Below are 9,401 nucleotides of genomic sequence, written 5' to 3'. Positions count from 1 at the left end.
AAGAGGAGTCTAAGCGTGATAAATGATAAATGAACCAGAAGAAAAACAAAATCACAGTTATAAATATTAAAAAAAAAAATAGTCGCCATGAATAGAGGGATCTGTAAACACAAGAAATCGATAGTTTCCATATATTAATCTTAGATTCATTCGGAAAATTTATAATTATAGGAAATGTAATCGGTTCAATTCGATCGAATAGTGCAGTGCTCTTGGACTTTACATAAAACTGTTTGCATGACATATTAATTGTGTTATATTATTGATAATTATGTAAAAAAAATATTGTAACACAATGAATGTCTAGGGAGTGCCCACATTTAACTGATTAACCAGGTTATGGGTAAATTTTAACTTGAAAAATAATGTGAATTACATATTTTACTGTAAAATGGACTATTGTGATAAATAAAATTTACATATATATAAAATTTTCCATCTAATTAGAATATAAACTTATTACAATTGCAATAAAAGTTGGTGGGTACGATGTGGCACGAATCTAATTTAATTTAAGAAAAAGGAATAATAACACATCTTATTGTAAAATGGACCATTTTGCTAAATATAATTTTTATATATTAATTTCTCCATCAAATTAGAATACAAACTTATTACAATTGAAGTTGGTGGGGAGAGAGTCAAACCTCACACAAATCTTATTTTTTTAATTTATTAAAGTCATTGCAACTTAATAAATTCTGTAACACACTACAATCACTGATAAGCATTCAGACTAAGCATCTACTAAGCATATTACCTTGAGAAGCAATCAAGTGGGCAATTAAAAAAAAGAGTCAACATATCGTCATCGAGTGTAATAACCATCACCTACTAGAAGTTTTTGTATTTTTATGGTTTGCTAATATTAAACTATGATGACAAAAAAATCATGAAAGAGGATGACATAATTATGTATATAATTGTTTTATTTATAAATAAGTAATAAATTGGAAACACTTGAAAATTGAAATCTTGCAGATGAGATTTTATATATGATAACCTTTCCATGATACGAATTCTGGAAAAAGTTCAAGATAAACATAATGGATGGGAGAGAAAGATCTATTAAGTTCTTTGCTGGAGATAAATGCTAAGTTGGGATTAGTATAAAACATCGCTGAGGATAAAAGAGAGCTTTTGGTTTGAAAAATAACCCAAAAAATCACGACACCACTTGAGGAAAAATCCCACATGGAAAATTTTCGGTGCTGGATCCCCCCAAGGGATGTTTTGGGGCTTAGAGCCCCAATTTTGGTCAATTTTGTAATTCCGATATAAAGACTCCGCATTTTGTGGGCGCGAAGCGTGTAGTTTGTTAAAGTGTCATAGGGTTGTCCACCCTTATTTTGTTATTGTAATGTGAGTTGTAGAAAATATGATTCTACAAATACAACGAAGCTCTAAGTAGCTAAGCAAATATAATCTAAGATGAAGAACACATGATATATGCGAGATAGATCTAAAGTCTAAAGTCTAGTTTTGGGTTGTAGAGTAGGAAGAGGCTCTGCAGCTGAGTGCACAAAGGGCTAGTAGTTTGCAGCTGAGTGCGCGGACTCCTGCAGCTCCGTGCGAAGGGCGAGTCAAGCCTGTAAATAGTTGGAAGTATTAATAAAGAGAAGTTTCTACCATTTCTGTGTATTTATTTCTCGTTCATGAATCTGTTATCTTGGGTATAAATTTCACTTCTAATGCTTATATGATGCACGAATATGTATAATTATATTGATTAACTGAATAAAAGTAGGAAAATCTATTTTTGCAGAGATAATTAAGATCTGTTACTAAGATAAGCAAGATACTTAGTCTAGTTTGGGAAATAGAACAGTTCGCCGCTGTAGCAACGCGAAAGGACTTAAGCCCCTCGTTAGGGCTCTACAAAAGTCGATTATAAAAAATTGTGAAGGTACTAAAGGGGACAAGAATGCGCGAAGCGACCTGCATGAAGGTAGGTCTAGTTGGACTAAACCCACATCACAAACATCTCAAGGGTGAGGAAACTTGGTTCCAACATTCCCCCATACCGCCTCGGGTGAGACTTCAGTCCGAGCTCCGCGCGCTGATGGTGAAAGGGCCAGTAGTGTAGGCATTTGTTTGGTTAAATAATTTTAAACCTCGATTAGGCCTCCATAAGCCAACATATGGTTCCTTTGCTGGAACCGGAATTGGCATAAAATATGTGTGATGTCGTATCATTGGAATCCAACTAAGAAAGAAATAAAAGGCTGGTTGGACAAAAGAATTCACGAGTTCACGACGCAGGAGAACAGAAACTTCCGACTGTCAAAAGAAGAGTGGCTAGAGGGCTACCTACATACACAGATCCACAAAATCTTTTTCTTGTCCTTCCTAACTAAGTTATACGAGTCTATCATGAAGCTACCCGATAGCTAAGGAAGGTGGAAACTTGGCGGTCCTATTGTGTGGACCCCAAAGATAGTGCGAAGGTTGGAAGCATCGTAGAATAAGATCGCACGTGTCGTTAATCATTGGCTTGATTGGATTGTATGAGGATTTGTTACCGAGTTCGCGGTCGACACCTTAGTCAACTACAGCGAGGCAGAGCGATGCTTCCTTAAACGACCATGAGGTAAGCACATAAATTCTTTGATTACTTGGATTAAAATGTTGTTGTGCAAAAAGTGGGTTGTGCAATTACCTTGATGTTCAAGGCTACGCGAAGCAGAGAGGTTTATAGGAATGAAGGAAATAAGGGTCTAGAAAATAGACCATGGATTTCACGTCTGTGAGGGGACGAGGAAGAGCTCGTGAACGTCTCTCTATGAAGTGCTATTTAGATGATAAGACAAAGAATTCCATGAATACCACTGCCACCCACACTACTAGCTTCACCACCATCACCTCCATCTTCACTCGTACCAACTCCACCACCACCATGATTCAATATGTCCAACACAGTGAAGTTCCTGTGTTCAAAGGTTTGGGAAATAAGGATCCGGACCAATTCTTATTCATTGTAAGGGTTGTATGGGAAGCGCAAGGCATTACAGATGATCATATCAAGAGAGCAACACTGGTTAGTGCCCTCCAAGATTGCGCACTAACATGGTATATTATGTATTCCAATGATAACCCAAATGTGAGGGTCACAGATATTCAAATAGTGCTAGATAGAGAATTTAGCAGGCCTAAGTCTGAAGAGTAGTCGATCATTGGATTTAAAGAGATTACAATGCCACCAGGTGAGACTCCTGGGAGCTGGATCAGAGGACGAAATGTACGATTCATGAAGCCAATATGAATCTGATGGATGGACAGTATCGCGAGTGGTTTGTAGCTTCGCTACTACCACATTCAAGGAGTGCACTATCACAACAGGACATAACAACTCAGGGAGAGGCTTTGGATATTTCCATGAGGCTTCATCAAACCCTGATGTAGGATCCTAACCTAGGAGTTCAGTAGATCTATGTGCAGTTGAAGAATCTATGCCTTTAGATGCAAAGTCTAAAAAAACACATGACGGTTCTGCTAGAGGTGAGTGAAGAAGTATGGTGTGTAAAATGCAAGGGTTAGGGTCATGACGAAGACCACTTCCTGGTTTTTACGAATTACCTTGCAGGAGAAGGGCCGATGCCTTTAAGGTCGTAAACTCAAGTAGGACCTATCACGACGCATGCTTTATGGTGCATGATCTATCAAATAGCTGGAAAGCATGCCATGGAATTGTCACTTTTTATAGAAGCATACAAAAACTTCGCAACAATTGTTCTACAAATTTTGTATGTCAGTGGGAAATGACGAGCGTACTAGAAAAAGCTATGAGTTAATGATGGATATAACTCCCACCTATAGAGTTCAGGCAGAAATGGCGCGAATATGAATTCAACGGCACAGACGAGGTCGAGGCAGAGAAGGACCTAGTAGAGGTCACAAACAATTGATTTTCTACAATTGTGGAGGGCCAGGACATTATGCCCATGATTGCATGAATGCAACACATCCGTTGTGAAAATATTGCACACTGTTTGATCATGAAAAATAATATTGTCCTACGCTGATAGCTAAGATATGTGACAAAGGAGCGCTACCGCCTTCCCAGACTCAGAACTTGTAGATGATGAGGCCTGAGCCACATGAGGAAGATCCGAACATAAACATTGTGCTTCGAGGTGGAATTGCAATGGGAGATGTCAAAGGAAAATAGTCGGAAGATAGTACGTGGGTTTGCAAAGCCCTAGAGAAAGAAGCTGAGTTTGATTTAGAGTGCACTCAGGAAACTTTCATGGAAGCTAAAAAGAGCTTCACTGATTCCTCTACTTCAGGAAGAGGAGTCAAACGGAGCTGGAAATGGACCCATCCATGTTGACAACTTTCCTTGAAACATGTATGAATTAACTACGTGATAGTAGGGCTATTAAGGGGTTACTGGAACTTATCAATAGATGTGTTGGGACCGCGATAGGAGAACCGTGGGTAGTCTGGAATATTGGAAAGCATAAGACAAGGACAGGCCATGAAATGAGACTCAACACGTAGATCGAAGAATATCATATGGATCAAGTCATTTTGGATTTGGGGTGAGATGTGAATGTTCTACTAAACATACAAGGGAGAGAATGGGGAGACCTACACTGCAATGGTCTTTAATTCAGCTAAGGATGGCGAACCAGTAGAAAATAATACGCATGGGGCAACTGCAGGGGATAACTGTTGATATTGAGGGAGCGAGCACGATGGCAGATTTTGAAGTGATAGATATTGTTGACGACAACAATCCCTACCCCATGCTCTTAGGAATTGACTAGGCCACTCATATGAACAGGATAATTAATCTCAAGAAGCGGAAAATGATCTTTGAGAAGAAATCATTGCATGTAATCGTACCCCTGGACCATGCTGAAGGATCGTGCTATATGGAACCAGTTTGTGGCTATGAGAGTGATGATGATTTGGACTGCATCTATAAGATAACAGCGTGAGACCAATACTGGGTGAATCCCACCACGGATGGGTGGATTACATGGGAGAGCGAGAGCTCCGGCACTTCGGATTTTCATGAAGAAATAGAACGATGGTAGAATCATTTACATGAGGTAACTACGTTGAATTGCAATATGATGACCAGGTCGTTGCACTATGTGTTGACATAAGTAAGATATCTGCCCACTTATGATGTTCTAAATGAGGTAGATACCTTCCTAGATGCATTCGAAAGGGAGGTGCTAGAAAAGCACCACCTCCAGGCCTTGGATTGGGTATTGTGTACTGCGCTCGAGAGATGGTGGGGTATGCACAAAAGAAGCTTCGATAATTGGCATGAATGTAGGAGAATGATGTGAGTCCGATTTGGGAAGCCTAAGGTGTGACTGACAAAAAAGTATGATGGGCAGGATGATCTGTGCGTGCATCTAGCTAAGTGGATGCAGGCATATGGAAAAAATCCCTAACCTGCGTAGAAGCACATGTACTCCGTGCTAAAACACCTGGTCAATAAGGATGTGTTGGGGGGGCTAACTTGCAAATGGCTCTTAATGTTGGGAAGACATTATGCAAGAAGAGAAACTGCGTAGAAGATTCTATGTGCATAAGCGTTCAACAAGGTATGCAATGCGCTGACCAAGATATGCAATGCACAATGAAGTGATTGTGACCTATGCATACTTGCAGTGTTATGGGCTTATTGGACGACATGTAAGAAACTGACTAGATAGACACCTTTCAGGTTTGTCTATGGAGTGGAATTTGTAATGCCTATGGAATATATCATGTGTAGTCTACGCATAGCAGCGCTCACAGGTATGATGTATCGCGGAGCCCTCGAGAAGAGGCTTGTGTAGTTGGATGAGCTCAAAGAAGAACGATTTTTGGTTGGATTTCACGAGCATGGTGAGAAGCAATGCAAAAAGGCAAGGGCACGATCAACATATTAAGCTGCGCACATTCAAGGTGAATGATTTGGTGTTGTTGTATGATAGTAAGTTTGATAAATTTACAAGGAAGCTTAGAATGCATTGGCTAGGACCACCTATTATTAAGGAGATCATAGATGGTGGTGTGGTATAGTTGGTAAAGTTAAATGGATAACCCTTCCCATTAAAAGTGAATGGCAGCCATCTGAAGCCATACACAGGTATTCTAACCATCTAACTAGCCAACAGAAGCATAGTCTTAGTGCTCTAGGTAGTTGAAAGGAGGTGCGGGAATATAAACTACTCTACCTAGGAATTGTACGATGTCAGGACTGTGTGCAGTAGCAAAGTTTCATAGGCTCTACGACAGCGCAAGGACAGATGTTCTACGATGCGGGTTAGCCAGAAAGTGACTATTAAAGTCACTATTCACGATGTGATGCTTGGTTTGAAACCAAATGGAGTGGGCGATAGGCATTTAAGGTGAACTTTATGGGCTAGATTCTGGAAAATCTACTGCCAATCTAGCATTAATGGACCAAATGTGGGGGAAACGATCAAGTTCAAATTCAAAAGGTGTTATAAATAACAAATGAATATCCAACAAACAACACTTGGAACTTTGAGAAATGAGTTGTTGTGCACTGAAATATTCATGAATCGAGACTTGTTCGATATTCTGAAGGTGAATTCATTACTTGAACGATTACCAGAGGCACTAAGAGAACTATGGAATCACACTATGGCAGCAGCTGAAGAAGTCACGGTTACCGGAGCAATGACAGTCGAGCAAGTCACATGGGAGAAGTGGAAGCCCCAGAGAGTGCTGAGATAGTTGCTTTGATCCCTATATCACTACGCATGGCGAGACCTAAGAAGGATTAGCACGCCATGATGCCAGTGCACATCTCACCTAGAAATCCACTGAGGGCCAAGATCACAATGGAGGAAAAGGGGAAGGCCAATGAGGAGGAAGAGTTTGAAGAGATCATCGAGGAGGAGGAGGATGTAGAGATGGAAGTCGAAACTCAGTGTGCGGACCCTCTCACTAGGTTGCCTGCATATGTTCCTTCGCAGAAGGGTAAAGCAAAGGTTCCCAAGAATATATATGAGATCAAGAGCTCTCTGCAAACTCCACTGCTCCTAGATGATATTCTATTTCAAGGAGCACACTTGGGATGGGTGCCCATGCTGAAATTTGAAGATTGGGACCTCATGAACCATGAGAAGTTCCCACATCTCGCAACCGCATAGCTAACGCACCAGAAGAAATACACATTGACTGGAATAATAGAGTTCGAGCCATGAAAATGGCTTAGAGGTGTTGAGAAAGAAGTGTTGCTAAACCTTCTCTAGGTGTCACATTACCATCGCGTTCCAGTGACTATTTTCGTCATCAGGCAACTGCTCTGCTTGGTGCATGATGGGTGCTTGTGGCTGGAGGAGCCCATCCCCATCACATACCATTTGATTCATAGGATTACATGACTCCCTTGTGCAAGGGAGGACCCAACAAACCTTTTAGAAGGAAAGAGTCATGACTTGGATATTGCGGAGGCCATGAAAAAGAAGTTTAAGCTGGAAAAGAAGAAGCGAGGGTACACTATTTCCAGTATCAACAACCCTGCTCTCAAAGTCATGATAGAAATATTGGCAGGAAAGTTGATGTGGAAGTGTCATATGGATGAGGTGCCCACACCTATGGTTTCACAAGCAACGCAATGTATATAAGGGGTCTAGTTCAACTCGGCAAACTCTCTATGCGATGAGTTCCTTGCGAACTTCCGTGAAGCACAGGAGTAGGGAAAAACATTCCACTATGCATGGCTCTTGTTGTCGATAGTTCTGGTGGCATGGGAGTTGCCCGAAGATAGCCAGTTCCTGTCGATTGCGTAGGACTTTACAGAGGCAATGAAGTACTCTTCATTGTGGGCAACTAGGGGTGCATAGAGGATAAGGGAGAGCAAGATATTTTGAGTGCTCATGGAGATGAACATCAGGATCGTGATTAATCACAAGCCAAATTTATCGCCCACAGTCTACAATGGTTTGCAAAGCTTCCTGAAGTTCATAGAATATTTCCACCATGTCTTCATCGAGGCATAGAAGGACCCCACAAAGACGTGGCAAGAGTTACCATACTTGGTGACTGATGATGTAATCTTCGTGGTCCTTGAGTCTTGGCTGCCGGAGTGGCATGCTCCTGCTCGCTCCATGGTGGAAGCAGAGAAGGTTGTCGCACATCGAAAGAAGGAAGAAACGAAACTATGGATGGTGCAACTGGCAAAAAAGCACGGGAAGGAAGAAGTAGTGGCTAAGGCTCAAGCGGCATGTGACACTGCGAAGTCTGTCGAGGAGCCGTAGAAGATAGCAGAGGAAGAGCGCGAAGGACAAAAGTTTCCTTTGCCCGAGCTAGATATTGATACAGAACAAGGTGGCGTAGACCCGCAAATAACATCCACCTAGCTAAAACGTCTATGCCAAAGAGAGCAGGTAGGGCCACGCAAGAAGAAAAAGGCCTCAAAAACTTCGTTCGACTCGATCACCCTCACTAAGGGGGCCCTACATGATATCAGTGAAACGGTGCGGGAAGCCACTTTGGAGGCCCTCCAGCAATTTCAGGAGCAACACTAGATGATATTGGGGGCTCTCCAGATGCAAATACAAGAGTTGTAGGTGCATACTCCTTAGGCTGTTATAGTTTCAACCAACCTCGTAGTCGGCACATCCGCAGCCGAGGAAATGCTACACGCTAAGATGACCAACACAATAGTGCTGCCTGATGGAGCGCTTATTATAGAAGGTTGATAAGCCTATGGTTAGTAGCTTAAAAGGGATTAGGTTAAACATGGTTGCGCTCCCTCCGAGGACACTCTATATTTTGCAGGACGAAGTCATTGCAGAACTATGCGTGAGGGAGAGTTGCGTGCTATAGCTGATGAGTGAGTAGCTCATTAGCATTGAGCAGTTGAGCCTGCAATGCAACAAGGAAGTGGTGCAGAACATACAGATAGTGTAGGTGGTTGAGGGAGCCTGCCAAATGGTCTCAGAGTTGGAAAGGAACCGGTGGAGGCGCGTGTGTGAAAGTTAGCAGCAGGGGTGTGCGATGCAAGAGCTGAAATGGCCAGGGTTCAGCTAGTGCTTAACCTTCAGATAGTAGAACTGCAGTTGAACAAACAACCTTCAACTCTGCCAAAGGTTAAGGAACAGCACAGCACCGCAATCACAATAGCAATGGTGGTGGTCGACAGTGTAGTGATAGACTACACAAAGCTGTTTGAGCAATCGTTCGAGATCCTCACCACCCTGCATGAGGACTCGAACATAGAGTGCCTAGAGATAGAGGCGCGCAAGCTGCAACAAAATTATGATGAGGTCAAAGGGACCACAAAGATGGTTGCCCTTACGTAGAGGCTCGCAAGAATGCAATAGGAAAAGGCTTTCAAGGAGCAGGTGGATGTTGCTAAGCATAAGGAAACAATTTTGAAGGCGTGCCTACATCTGTGGATCGATGAGGCTTATACCATT

Source organism: Pinus tabuliformis, chromosome X, assembly GCF_031772625.1.
Source record: "Pinus tabuliformis cultivar Carrire ecotype Pingquan chromosome X, CPIR1, whole genome shotgun sequence".
NCBI classification, from domain to species: Eukaryota; Viridiplantae; Streptophyta; class Pinopsida; order Pinales; family Pinaceae; genus Pinus; species Pinus tabuliformis.
This window is presented reverse-complemented; position numbering follows the sequence as displayed.